This window comes from Ambystoma mexicanum, chromosome 6q (assembly GCF_040938575.1).
Source record: "Ambystoma mexicanum isolate Mex_15411 chromosome 6q, UKY_AmexF1_1, whole genome shotgun sequence".
NCBI classification, from domain to species: domain Eukaryota; kingdom Metazoa; phylum Chordata; class Amphibia; order Caudata; family Ambystomatidae; genus Ambystoma; species Ambystoma mexicanum.
This window is the reverse complement of record NC_090937.1, coordinates 1,643,910,107-1,643,923,396: the sequence shown is the minus strand read 5'-3', so window position 1 is coordinate 1,643,923,396 and position 13,290 is coordinate 1,643,910,107. Positions and strand designations below refer to the sequence as shown.

The following is a 13,290-nucleotide window of genomic DNA, read 5'->3' as shown; positions in this document are numbered from 1 at the left end:
CTGGGGAGGGGTAGTCGCCCCACATGTGAGACAGGTACCCAAGGCTGGGTGCTTGGGGGGGGGGGACCAGCACCCCCCCAGCCATCCTGGAGCTTTAGCAGGGCCCATTTAGAGCTTCCCCTTTCAGGGCTCCCAGCAACTACCGCAAGGCTTGGGGACTCCACCCACACGCACAAGGCTGGCACCCAAGGCCAGTGGGGGCAGCAGCCCCAGTCACCGTGGAGCTCTGGCCCGGGCCGCCTTAGAGCTTTGCCCGCCACATTAGAGCTTTACCCTCCAGAGAGGGACAGGGCTCCCCACAATCACCACCAGGCTTGGGGACAGTCAACCAGACGTGAGACAGGCACCTAAGGCCAGGACACCCCAGCCGCCAGCCACCCTGGAGCTTTAGCAGGGCCCCTTTAGAGCTTTTCCCTGTGGGGAGCGATGCGACTACCACTGGGTCCGGGGCCTTTCACCCTGGAGCTCTGGCCTGAGCTGCTCCCACAACATTAGAGCCTTTCCCTCCAGGACTAACCCACAAACACTGTGGAACTCAGGGCCGGCCACTGCGAGAGCATTTACCCCCACGCGGAGGAAAGGGACCCGCTCAGGGCGCCCCTTGACACACGCACCTCGTCTTGGACCTGACCACAACTGGTTGATACTTGCCAGAGGACCGGGAGCAACCCACGAACGCCATTGAACTAAAGCCGGTAATTGCGCCACGGCCGCCGTGAAGGCCGCAAGGTGGCACTTCCATGCCAACCGTAGACAAATGCAGGAGTCAGTCGTGGCAACCACAACTCGGGCCATCTGGGCCTACTCCCCGGGCCAGATGGGCCGGTGGCCGTACCTGCCCCCACCGCCCAGGGGCACAGGCTTAAGGTACCACCCCGCGTGCTCTGGGGTGGGTGCTTAAGCTGCTGCCTCTCTTCCCCGCCCTGGGTTTAAGGCACCAACTCAGCGCTCTCGGGCCGAGGAGGCACTTCCACGCCGACTATTAAGCTTACGGAACCCGACCGGAGATAAATGCAGGAGTCAGCCGCAACTCGGGCATCTGCTCCACCAGCCACAACTTGGGCCATCTGGGCCTACTACCAGGCCAGGTGGTCCAGTGGCCAGCCGGGCCTGCCCCAACCCCACTTTCCAGGGGCACAGGCTTTAGCTACAACCCCGCGCCCTGGGGTGGCTGCACCCTCTCTTCCCTGCCCTGTTCGGGGGCTTAAGGCACCACCTCGAAGGCCCGGGCCAAAGGCCATCTGGTCTGCCAGGCTGACCAGGAAAGGTGAGAAGAGTGCTCCCCGCCCAGCCCGCACCCCCCCCCGCAGGTGCGCCCCTGTGGTGGGTGGTATTTTCCTGTGTACCCCGCATGCCCCAGGAGGAAGGATGGAGAACCTTGCAACAAAAGCTTGGCTCAGAGGATGACTTCCAATAGATCGCAGCGACGTAGCTGCTCTGCTACTTACGAAATCCTGAACCAGAATCAGGTTGTCGATGAATGATTTAGCACCAGATTCCCACAAACATTCGGTGCACTATGGGTGAGAGAGGTGGCCCCCATTCTGTCCACACTCAAGTCCTGAGGCAAGCGGCTCTACACACCGGCCCCAAGGCCAGCTGTCCCAAGCTAACTGATGCTCGACAGCGCTGCAGTATCACGGTCTGGGGTGGAGGGGGGGATTTTGGACGTAGAGGCGTTCAGTCATAATCCCACAGATGGTAGCTTCACCCCATTGGCTCCTCAGCCAAGCATGCACACCAAATGTCTGAACCTGCGGTTCCTCTCGTACTGAACAGGATTACTATTGCAACAACACATCATCAGTAGGGTAAAACTAACCTGTCTCACAACGGTCTAAATCCACCTCACGTTACCTATTAGTGGGTAAACAATCCGATGCTTGGTGAAATCTGTTTCACAATGATAGGAAGAGTCGACATCGAAGGATCAAAAAGCGACGTCGCTATGAAGGCTTGGCCGCCACAAGCCAGTAATCCCTGTGGTAACTTTTCTGATACCTCCTGCTTGAAACCCAAAAAGTTAGCAGGATCGTGAAGCCCTGCTTTCACGGTCTATATTCATACTGAAAAAAATCGAGATCAAGCTAGCTTTTGCCCGTCTGCTCCGCGGGAGGTTTCTGTCCTCCTTGAGTTTGCCTTAGGACACCTGCATTATCCTTTGACAGGGTGTACCACCCCAGTCAAACTCCCCACCTGCCACTGTCCCTGGAGCGGGTCGTGCCCGGCACGTGCCGGGTGCTTGGAGCCAGAAGCGAGAGCCCCATGGGGCTCGCCCCCCGCCTCACCGGGTAAGTGGAAAAACAATAAGAGTAGTGGTATTTCACCAGCGGCCCGAGGGCCTCCCACTTATCCTACCTCATGTCTCTTCACAGTGCCAGACTAGAGTCAAACTCAACCGTGTCTTCTTTCCCCGACGATTCTGCCAAGCTTGTTCCCTTGTCTGTGGTTTCGCTAGATAGATAGGGACAGTGGGAATCTCATTCATCCATTCATGCACATCACTAATTAGATGACGAGGCATGTGGCTACCTTAAAGGTCATAGTCACCCCATCCGTTTACCCACGCTTCATTGAATTTCTTCACTTTGACATTAGGAGCACTTGGCAGAAATCACATTGCGTCAACACCCTCCACAGGCCTTCGCAATGCTTTTTTTTTTATTAAACAGTCAGATTTCCCTGGTCCGCACCAGTTCCAAGTCAGCTGCTAGGTGTCGGCCGAGGCAGAATGCCGGCCCTGAACCCCCAGAGGAAGAACAAGATTGGCGAACACTGCAGCTGGGGTGATCCCCAGGAAGGGACCGGCTCGCATCCAGAGGCTGACTTCCCGTACCTACATTGTTCTGACATGCCAGCGGTTGTCCGCCTTGGAGACATGCTGCGGATATGGGTAAGGCCTGGCGCGAGATTTACAAAATCTCACCCAAATTTTTAAGGACCAGCGGAAGCTCACCGGACGCCGCCGGAACAGCGACGCTTTGCAAAGCTCGGGCCCCTTTCTCGGGGCAAACCCATTCCAGGGTGCCCTGCCCCTCACAAAGAAAAGAAAAGAACTCTCTGTGCGGCTGGGGGCGTGGCTACAGAGCCATGTAGGAGGACGTGTTTCCAAGGAGGCTCCTGATGATCCTGAAATGATCCGAGAAAATGTGACACATTGAAACCATCCTGGTCTGAATACATCGTTTGCCCGAGTTCATGAACTAACACTGCCCAACTGGAGCTGGAGATGGTGAAGATCAGCGCTGTGATGCGAGCGAAATCAACTGGAAGAATTTTGTGGCAGTGCGCTTGTGAGGAATCTAAAATGGCGATCCGCCAACAACAAAGAGATGTGGAGGACAGCTGACTCGCGAGCAGCCCGTTGTAGGAGAGAGAGCTGTGCTCAGATCGGGTCTGCCAGAAGGGGCCGCGAGTAGAGCTTAGCTGTGAAGACCCCCTGTGGCCACAGCACAGGACACAGGGGAGAAGCCAGACGTCGGAGTAAAACGGCAAACAAACAGTGCCGTGATTGAAAAGCGCATGCCCGGTGCGCGACGAAACGGGACTGGAACCCCAAGCAGTCCGCGTGTATGCGTGATAGACTACAAGGCTGCTCACCCATGAATAAGTGACAGTACAATATACACTGCAATACTCGGCAGTGTATGCGCAACACATACGAGGCACCGGCGTGTCCACAAGCAGCTGTAGCGAAGTGACGGCGTCTGAGCCGTCCAAGCATTATGGGCGGTTTCGTTTGCAGCCGCAGTGGAGACTTGGTCATTAGACAGGCCTATGACAGGGCAGCTTTTCGGGTCGCGCATGGTGTCCACGGCTGCAGGCTCTGTGTTGCGGCCATTCGGACCGAAGGTAACGCAATAACACGGATGTACAGGGCCAGCTTAGTATACGGAGTGCCACACAGGAAGACCCTGAAACGGATGCAATCAAGTTTCACTGATAATAAAGCCGAGCACAGCCTAAGGGTTGCCTGAGACCTGACGGAGGCACACAGGGGGACCCTGATTAGATGTGATAGCAGCTCCTAGCAAAACAGATGCCAGCTTAATCATATTACCCTTTGCAACGTGTATAAGTTCACGCATCCACCGGGGACAAGGGAGTTGATCTTGCAATTGCAGTACAGGGCAGGGTCATGCAGAGCGCTGACCCTGCAAACATGGAACTATTGCATGGTGGAATGTGGAACCAGTAACTAGAATGAACCGGTGGCGACCAGAGCACTACTGACTTATATTGAACTAACTATCACGTTGCCAAGCAATTCTTTGAATGGGCTGCGATGCGGAGCTTGGATAGCGCATTCAAAATGGCGCCAATGCGCGCGTGTATATAGACGCAGGGAGCTGCCCGGTAAGCTGTGCACCAAGCGGATCGATCAGAGGGAGGCGAAGCTGGGAGCATCCGTCTCCTTTAACGAGGTGATGGGAGGAGAGAAAAGAGCACCGTTGCTGCTCACAGACAGCTGATAAGCTGAAATGCCCATGACACAATAAACCCAGCGCCGCACCGTGAGACGAAGAGGCGCAGGCACACATCGGCAACCCAACCTGCAACAAACTCCACTAAACCATCCTGTGGAGGCTAGTAAACACAATAGCACAACGAAGAACAAGACATGCCTATGATTGATTTACGAATGCTGATCCAGCCACCCGAGCGGCACAGACAGGCTTAGACAGAAACACAGAGACTTGCAGCCGCCTGAAGTGGGAACAAAGAGATGCAGACAACGTGCCCGAGGTGGGCGCAAGAGGTAACTGCAGATTAAGGTGTACGGGGTTGCCCCATGAAAGTGGGGACCAGCAAGAGTGGCCACCGGAGCCCGCAGAGCCACACCAGCGCCAGGCAGACAGCCCAGGGAGCTAGATCGACTGGGGCAGGGTCCTTAGTCCTGTGAAGGCTGAATGAACCCACATGGGTACGTGGGAGGACACAGTCCATTCTAGAAATAGGGGAGGTCGCTGGAGGACACCCCTGAAACGATCAGGCCGGGCCTAGACATTTTGGGCAACTTAGCACGTTCTAAAAGAGGACAGCACGTTTTGGGGCCGACTCACTTTACCCTGACGCAACAAGATGTCCAACAAACCCATCAGAAAGAAAGGCAAGCAGCCCACACTGGACAATTTTGCCAAAACACCACCAGGCGCAGAAGGGGCCAGGAAGAAAGACACGACCCCCGCTGGGGGCCCAGACATTATGGGCAATCAGGAGGTGCTTGCGGACCTGAAAGTGGCCTTGGAGACCAAACTGGGCCTGGCAATCAGTGAATTGAAAGCTGTACTTGAGCTCAAAGTTGGAGCGGTGCAGGAGGACGTAAATCTTCTCCGGCAAGACGTACGATTGTTGGCTGAGCGCACGGAGGACCTGGAAAAAGAGGTGGCCCCGAACACAGCAGCCTGTGCTGCCCATAAATCTGAACTTCACGCCTTGGTACAACGTGTGGGCAATCTGAAGAGCAGGTCGGAAGAGGCGGAGGGACGCGCCCGAAGGAACAATATTCCCCATTGTCGGAAGGAGCTGAGGGAACTAACCCTATGAATACATCAAGTCTATGCTATTACAGGAGATAACCGGGGGAGCTCTGTCCTAGGGGTTCGCTGTAGAGAGGGCACACAGGGCCCTGATGAGGAAGCCACCGCCGGGGAACCCTATCCCCCCTCCCCCCCAGGCCGGTGATAGCGAAGATCCTAAACTACCGGGAAAAAAATCCTTGAACACTTTCGGAAGGGCGGCACGATACAAAGAGGTGCTGCGAACATAACGGCATACCCGGATTATACCTTCCAAGTACAGCGCAGCCGCATGAACTTTGGGTCCGGGAAAAGAAGATTGCGGGATGCAGGCCATAGGTACATGCTGCTTTTTCCAGCTAAACTGAAGGTTTTCTACAAGAGCAGAACCTTGTTTTTTGACACCCCAGAGGACGCCATGGGATGGTTAGATGCGCAGAGCTGTCCCCAGGAACCGAACATCCAGGGAGCAGAAGGTGGAGATAAGTAACATGCGTCGGAAAAGCGCCCTAGGTGCTGCAGCTCATGACAATGGGACTTGAATATAGCATTGCATATACCGGCAGAGGAGTGTGTTCAGAGCTACAATTATAAATATGAGACAGTGGCACTGGAAACTTTGATATAGATATAGGAGCTATACGGAGCATGACCTCACACCCCCATAGCAAATAGTTTAGTTAGGTCACTGGTAGTTCGGTGACACCCTGCTGGGTTCTGGGCTGGGGCCTTTTAGGGCAGAACCAAACGCAGGGGGGCCCCCGAGATCCAGGGATGGAGCTGGGCACTTGTTGGGGTTGGGGTAGACGAAGGGGGGGGGGGGTGGGAGGGTGAGAGGGGTGTGCAGTGGTTTGAAGTTGGGGGATGGGGAGTTGGGAAGGGGGTTGGAGGGAAGTTTGAGGGGAGGGAAAGGGTATTGAGCCAAAATGTGACCCTTAAGAGGCGGGATATCATGGTGATGGCGCCAGGGTGCCTTACAGTGGTTACCTGGAATGTCAAGGCCTCAACAGCTATCTGAAACGTAACAAGGTGATGATGTATCTGAAAAGGATGAGGACCGACATAACATTATTGCAAGAGACCCACCTTACTAGGGAGAAATTGGAGGTGGTTAAGAAGAAGTGGAGGGGGTGCCTGGTGGGATCCACATACTCTGCCTACGCTAGAGGAGTTATCATCTGGGTCGCGCCGCAGGTGCCATTTCAGCTGCTTCAGGTCACGGGTGACCCAGATGGCAGATTGACAGTTGTGAAGGGTATATTGAAAAACCGAGAAGTGTGTATTGTAAATTTATATGCCACTAACCAGGACACAGCGGCTTACTTTAGGACCCTGTACGGTAGAGTCGGCCCTCTGCTGGGTGGTGGGATTATTTGGGGAGGTGATTTTAACTGTGTACTTAACCCTAATGTTGAAAGATCGGATAGTAAGATAGACAAACCAACCCCAGCAGCAAAGGTGCTGCAGGCCCTCCCGAGGGACTTCGACATAGTGGATGTCTGGAGGCAGTTGCATCCAGTGTATAGACAATACTCGCACTATACGGCACCACACGCCCTTCACACAAGATTAGACTATGTGTTCGCCTCCACAGAGTTGACAGGAGAGATGGAAGATGCGGAATACAAAGCTAGGGTGCTTTTGGACCACTCCCCCCTGGTCCTGGAGTGGCGGCATCAACCTCCCAGGGCACGGATTCCCACTTGGAAGCTCAGAGCCGAGGCTCTGCAGGACCCGGGATTCAGGGAGGATTTAAGAGAGGCGATCACTGAGTACTTCGAGATAAATACTGGTAGTGTAAGCTCTATGGGAACTGTTTGGGAGGCGTTTAAGGTGGTTTTGCGGGGGGTTGCCATTTCGAAGTCTAGGGGGCTCCAGGGGGGCATAGAGCAGAGTGGAAGGGAATTGAGGAGGAGTTGGAGGGCAGGATGCGTACGGAAGGCACCGCTGATGAGGACAGAGACAGGATAAGGCAATTACAACAGGCCAGTGGGGACTGCTGGGACAGGTTATGTAAACTAAGCTATAAGAAATACGTGGAGAGACAGCACGCAGGGGGAGATAAGCCGGGCAGGTTGCTGGCCTGGCTATACAAGAGTGAGACGCCACGAACGGTGATCAGGGAAATTAAAGGCAAGGGAGGATGGACTCAGAATACCCAGGAGGGGGTGAATGAGGAGTTCCTGAGATTCTATAAACATCTTTATGAGGACCCAGGTGGCCCTAGAGACCACGAAATTCGGGTAAGATTGGAGGACATGGGCCTACCCACCTTAGATGAGGCAGAACGCGCAGACGTAGATGCCCCTATTACGATGGAAGAACTCGAACTAGTGGTTCGCTACTTGCCCACCTGTAAGGCCCCCGGGTCCGATGGGCTTCCAAGTGAATTTTATAAAACCTATGAACAAGAGTTGCTTCCCCCGCTGCTGGCCATGCTTAACCAGTCGTATGAGCAAGGCAGGCTACCAGAGACCCTGCAAGAGGCGGCGATTATCCCACTTCTGAAGCCGGGCAAGCCTATCACTGATTGTGGGTCGTACAGGCCCTTATCGATGCTCAATCAGGTTAGTAAAATCCTCACTGCTATACTGGCAAATAGGCTTAAGGCTGTCATTGGTAAACTGATACACGCCGACCAAACGGGCTATGTCAGGAACATAACTGATAATCTCAGAAGACTGCATCACATCCTTGACCAGACAAAAAATGACCCAGGTGAACTGGCAATAGTTTTACTAGACGCGGTCAAGGCCTTCGAGCCAGGGAAAAGGCCCTAGTTGATCACGACCTTTAAGGGCTATGGAATGGGACCGGGGTATCTCAGGTGGGTGACAATGTTATACAGCTCCCCGATCGCCAGGGTCAAAACGGGTGCCATCATTTCGGACAAAAGGTAACTAAGCAGAGGCACTAGACAGGGCTGCCCGTGGTCGCCCATGTTATACATATGGGCACTGGAGCCATTGGCCACCTGCCTGAGACAGCAATACGAGGAGATAGGTATTCGCACTGCGGATGGCATGCACCTTGTTTCTTTATATGCGGACGACATACTGTTATATTTACGCTACCCAGAAGAGAACATGCAATATATTCTAAACATGATGGAGCAATTTGCCATTCTCTCTGGCATAGCGGGTAACCCCAAAAAGTCTAGCGTGTTCCCTCTGGGGAGATACAAGCTTGTCTTGCCTAGGAGTCTGCCAGTGTTGCCGATTACCCTGGCACACAAAGTCGTTCCGATATCTCGGAATTGACATATACCATATGGCAGAAGAACATGCACGCAACACGGTTAAAGCAGTAGAAGGAATTAAGAACAGCATGGGATTCTGGTCCAGGTTACCCCTGGCTATGGTGGGGAGGGCTGCTCTGCTAAAAATGGTAGTTTTGCCCAGACTGTTGCATTTCTTTGTTAACATCCCGCATGGGATCCCGAGGCGCTTTTTCGCTAGCCTCCATAGCCTGTGTAGGAGCTTCATCTGGGGCAACTCCAGGAACAGGGTGGCCCTCTGGAAACTACAGAACTCGTGTGATAGGGGAGGGATCAACCTGCCAAATTTTGAGCTGTACTATCTGGCAGAGCAGCTGCAGTATGTAGCAAGATGGCTGTCTGGCGAGGAGACGGCAGAAACCAGGCTGCTGTGCAGGGAACTGCTCCCCTTCTTTCACAAAGAAGTGGTGTGGCTGTCCAAGTCGAGGGTCCGGGGGATGGCGGGGCTGCTGGTACTGGGATGGGAGATATGGCACAGAACGTGGCAGATTGCGGGACACCTGGTTCCGTACTCTATGCAGGTGCCGCTTGCAGCACTATGGGGAGAGGATCCCCAGCTGATACAAGGGGTCCGCAAGTACTGGGAACCAGTGGGCCTGGCCACCCTGGGAAACATATGGCTGGAAGGGGAGGCATTAGAGTTCCCGAACCTGATCGAAGATACTGGGGTGCATAAAGGGCAGTACATAACTTAAACCAGAATTGTCAAGAGAGTATGAGTGAAGTGGCCAACAGAGGTGCTCACCGGACAACCGGATGCTACCATGGAGGCTATATATGATATTTAAGAGGGTGGGCATGAGATTTCCCGCATATACGAGCTGTTGGGATCCAAGGTGGGGAAGGACTTGACCCAACAGACAACTTTGGGAGGATGAGGTGGGAGAGCCCATGTCGGATGGGCTCTGGAAAAGAGCCCAAAGATATCATAAAAAAGTGTCCCGGAACGCAAGGCTCCAGCAAATCCAACTATATGTCACACAGAGCATAGCTCACCCCCAGTGAGATCGCTAGGTTTGGTGGCCATACGACTCAGAAATGCCCTAGGTGTGGGGTGGAGGAGGCTGGGCTACTCCACATGTTTTGGGCCTGCCCTGAGGTGGGGCGGTTTTGGCAAGAAGTGAAGGCACGCTTAGCAGGAACCGGAATTACACTGGAGATTGAGTCGGCCTGGGCATGCATGCTGGGGGGATTCCCTAGGCCACGTAACTTAAAGCACATAAGCAGAATGAAAGATCTAGCATATGTCCTGGCCAAACGAAGGATAGCAATGTGCTGGAAGGCAGCCCAGAGGCCGAGGATAGAGTTGTGATGGGCTGACCTCTTAAAATGGGCAGAGGCAGAAACGGCTGTTTGGTGGGACACGGTTTGTAGGGGAGGGGAGGAGGTAGGACCCCTAATTGAATGGGGGCAGCTGGTGGCTACCATGAGTGGCCCCCCCCAGTCTGATCAGAGCGATGATAAAAACGGATAAAGAGACGACGATAAACCTGCCTGAAAAATCACAGGATGATGACATGGACATATTGGCTCAAGTTAGGGGGGGAGGGAGTTTCATGGGACTGGACAATGCTGATTGTAACACTCTGACGCTGAATCTGATGGAAGTCCCAAGAATTGTGTGTTATATATAATAAACATTGATTTTTCCACAAAAAAAAAATATACTATATTTAAAAAACTCTGTGCGGCTCCCGCCGGCTTCTCTGGGATCATTTGCATTGCCGCACTGGACGCCGCAAGGGCGCACGTCCCTGCCACTCTGGATTTGGGGATCTGAACCAGACTTCCTGTCGATCGGCTGAGGACAATGGAGGCCATAGCCCATCCCTTCCGAACGGCACTCGCCCATCCCTTAGGACTGACTGACCCATGTTCAGCTTCTGTTCACATGGAACCCTTCTCCACTTTATTCTTCAAAGTTCCCGTTTTAATATTTGCTACTACAACCAAGATTTGCACCTGCGGCGGCTCCACTCGGGCCCTCGCCCCGGGCTTCTGGGCGTACTGCAGCAGCCCTCCTACTCGCCTGACTTAGCCCCCCGCGGCTCTCAACGCTGGCCTGGTATGGGCCTGATGCTCCAGGGCCATCCATTTTCAGGGCTAGTTGATTCGACAGGTGAGTTGTTACACACTCCTTAGCGGATTCCGACTACCATGGCCACCGTCCTGCTGTCTACATCAACCAACACCGTTTCTGGGGACTGATGAGCATCTGCATCATGCGCCTTAACCCCGGGTGCGGTTCATCCCGCAGCGCCTGTTCTGCTTACCAAAAGTTGCCCACTGAGCACTTTCATACAATACCCAGCTCCACGCCAGCAAGCCGGGCTTCATACCCATTTAAAGCTTGAGAGCAGGTTGAGATAAGTTTGGCCCCAAGACCTCTAATCATTCGCTTTGCTAGATAAAACTGGGGTTTCCGTGCGCCAGCTATCTTGAGTGAAACTTCGGAGAGAACCAGCTACTATATCATTCGATTAGTCTTTTGCCCCTCTACCGAGGTCAGATGACCGATTTACACATCAGGACCGCTACGGACCTCCACCAGGCCGAGTTCACCATCTTTCGGGTCCTAGCACACACGCTCATGCATCATCTCTGACAGAGCGGGGGAGACGGGTCGGTGGAGAGCCCACCGCAACAGGATGCCACAGCAATCGCCGGGCACCGGCCCTCAACATCATTACATCACAGGGTTTCATTCATCCCTCTGACTCAGGCAGGCATTATATTCTTAGTCAGTGTTTCCAGACAGGTCGGGTGGTTAACCGACCCCTGGCGCCCTTTGTGGGCCTCCCTGCTCGGCAGCACGACGTGGTTGGGGTGTATTGAGGGCAGTCCACCACAGTCACATTGGGAGCCCCGTCTCCCGTGGCCACTCTAGCAACCCCCAAGAGGGGCCCGGACAGTTGCCGGATAAGGGCCCGGTGGTCGTCTATCTCCCTCAGCTCCGTGGACACAGCAAAACTGCTGTCAGGGGGCGGTAACACTCTCTGCTGGAGCAGAGAGCCACCTGCCCCCTGGGGCCTTCCCAAATGCACCCTGCTGGGGCTGGATGTGCCCGGGCCGCAGACCCGCAAGGGCCTCCACCGTTCCAGGTGACCAACCTGCCTGCCGTGTTGAATCCTGTGGGTGGACTGCACAGACCCCACCAGTTTACCGCTCAACCGTTTCACACCCTCTTGAACTCTCTTCAACTTTCCCTTACGGTACTTGCTGGTCACTAGTCTCGCGCCCGTATTTAGCCTTAGACAGAGTTTACCACACGCTTTGGGCTGCATTCCCAAGTAACCTGACTCCAAGAAGACCTGATCCCGGTGTGCAAGAGGCCGCTATCGGCCTAACACCATCCGCGTGGGGAGACTCGATCAGAAGGACTTCAGCCCCCTGAGTGATGCCGGGGAGTCGGTCTTCTGTACGCCACATTTCCCACGCCTGCTGCTGAATGGGGATTCGGAGCTGGGCTCTTCCCTTTTCACTGGCCGTTACTGAGGGAATCTTGGTTAGTTCCTTTCCTCTGCTTAGTAATATGCTTAAATTCAGCAGGTCACCATGTCTGATCTGAGGCCGTGGTCGGGGAGCACAAAGCTCAGGGCAGCTGGCCTCGGGCCCGTATGGGGGGTTGCCCCAGCCCTTGGCGCAGGCAAGTGTATTCTGTTCCAATCTGTGACCGAAGCCCCCATGGTCACGAGGTCCGTGCTCCATGGTCATCCTGCGCCGGCAGCCGTGGGACACCAAAGACAGCCACACACAGCACGGCCAGGTGCCCCGGGGTAGGGTGAAGGTGCGCCAGGCTTTTTTAAAGCCTGCTGCCGCCGCCACCACATCCGGGGCACGTCGGCCACCCGGCCCTCCCGAAACCAGCATGAGGTGGGGAAACTGGGGAAACCAGGACGCGTCGGCAATGAGCTTGCACGCCAGATCCAAGGATCCAGCGACGGTGCTGATCGGGGTCTGACCTTAGGGGGATGAATGGAATGGGGCCCCTGCGACAGCCCCAGCCACGCCCCTGGGAGTGAACCCCGGGGCGATTGATGTACAAGCGACCCTCAGACAGGCGTAGTCCCGGGAAAAACCCTGGGCCACATGGTGCGTTCGAAGTGTTGATCAATGCGTCCTGCAATTCACACTAATTCTCGCAGCTAGCTGCGTTCTTCATCGATGCATGAGTCGAGTGATCCGCCGCCAAGAGCCACAGGCAACTTTTTTTGTCCTAGACGTCGGCCTGACCCTGCCGGTGCAGGAGAGGTTGGGGGAGGCAGCGCTGGCTGTGGCAGGACAGCCCAGCTCCCTGTCTAGCTCGGCCGAAACCATTGTGGTTTCAAAAAAATAAAAAATAATAATCCAGGTGCTCAGCCTGACCGCCGGCTGCAGCAGCACAGCGCTTCCCAGGGGGATGGAGGTAGGCCGCTCCGCCACCTGCCCACACGGCCCGATCCACTCATCCTTCCCCGACCCCTTCCGCTTCCCTTTTGGGATGGGGGCTGGGAG

The 13,290-nt window shown here is 54.8% G+C and overlaps 1 non-coding gene across 1 annotated transcript; it reads right to left on the bottom strand.

Moving 5' to 3' along the window:
• Positions 1–12,842: 12,842 nt before the first annotated feature.
• Positions 12,843–12,993, bottom strand: LOC138517586 (5.8S ribosomal RNA). The gene has a single exon (XR_011282736.1). It is a non-coding gene; the product is annotated as a 5.8S ribosomal RNA (ribosomal RNA).
• Between the last annotated feature and the right edge of the window lie 297 nt (positions 12,994–13,290).